The sequence below is a fragment of the Cornus florida genome, unplaced genomic scaffold (assembly GCF_030987335.1).
Source record: "Cornus florida cultivar Cherokee Brave unplaced genomic scaffold, ASM3098733v1 CherokeeBrave_3.0.0_Hap2_Chr01, whole genome shotgun sequence".
Lineage (NCBI taxonomy): Eukaryota > Viridiplantae > Streptophyta > Magnoliopsida > Cornales > Cornaceae > Cornus > Cornus florida.
The window spans coordinates 115,650,606-115,652,102 of NW_026775571.1; positions in this window are offsets into that span (position 1 = coordinate 115,650,606).

The window sequence follows — 1,497 nt, forward strand, 5'->3', positions numbered from 1 at the left end:
TGGGTGAGTCCTACTTAGGTAGTACCTAAAAAGTTAGGTATTACAGTAGTTGAGAATTCCGAGGGAGAATTAGTTCCACGACGCACCACCACTAGATGGCGTGTGTGTATTGATTACCGAAAACTCAACTCCGCTACTACAAATGATCATTTTCCATTACCATTCATTGATCAGATCCTAGAGTGGTTGGCTGACTAGAGTTATTATTGCTTCTTAGATGGATATTTCAGCTATAATCAGGTGGCCATTTATCCTAAGGATCAACAGAAAACTACTTTTACTAGTCCATTCGGTACATTTGCATATTGATGGATGCCTTTTGGATTGTGTAATGCGCCAGTAACATTCCAGAGATGTTTGATGTCTAGCTTTTCAGACATGGTTGAAAAGTTTCTCGAGGTCTTTATGGATGACTTCTATGTTTTCGGATCCACATTCAAGAATTGTCTCCAACATCTGTTCCCAGTGCTTCAGCGTTGTAGGGAAACAAATCTTATTCTTAGTTGGAAGAAGAGCCATTTTATGGTTCAAGAGGGGATTGTTTTAGGACATATAATTTCAAAGAGAGGTATTGAAGTTGATAGAGCCAAAGTATATTTGATCTCTAAATTGCCTTTTCCTACCTCCGTAAGGGGAGTGCTATCATTTCTTTGGCACGCCGGGTTCTATCGACGTTTCATTAAAGATTTTAGCAAAATTTCTTGTCCTTTGTGTAATCTACTTGTAAAGGACGCTCATTTTGTCTTTGATGAATCATGCCTAGAAGTTTTCCATAAGCTTCGCTCTCTTCTTTCTTCAGCTCCTATCATGAATCTTCCAAACTTGGCTCTTCCATTTGAGATAATGTGTGACGCATCTAATTATGCTATGGGTGCTGTCTTGGGAGAACAACTGGATAAACTTCCTCATGTTATCTACTATGTGAGAAAAACTCTTTTAGATGCACAATTGAATTATACCACTACTAAAAAAGAGTTGCTTATAGTTGTTTTTGCTTTGGATAAATTTAGATCATATCTGTTGGGTTCCAAAATAGTGGTCTATTCTGATCATTCTGCTTTGAGACATCTACTCTCCAAAAGGGAAACCAAACCCCGTTTGATTCGATGGATCCTCTTGCTTCAAGAGTTTGATTACGAAATTCGGGATAAGAAAGGGTAAGAGGATGTGGTAGCTGATCATCTTTCTAGGATTCTGATTGAGGATACCTCAACTTCACTTCCAGTTTGTGATTCCTTTCTGGATGAATAACTGTTTAAAGTTTCTTATACGGATTTGCCTTGGTTTGCTGATATTGTGAATTATCTCGTAATAGGCAAAATTCATTTATCTTGTTCAAAGCAGGAAAAAAAATCTATTTTTCTCTCAGATTAAGATGTACTATTAGGAAAATCCCCAACTCTTCAAGTATTGTGCTGACCAAATCATTCGTAGATGTGTTCCTGAGAGTGAGTTTCATAGTATTATGACCTTCTGTCATAGTTTGGCTTGTGGAGG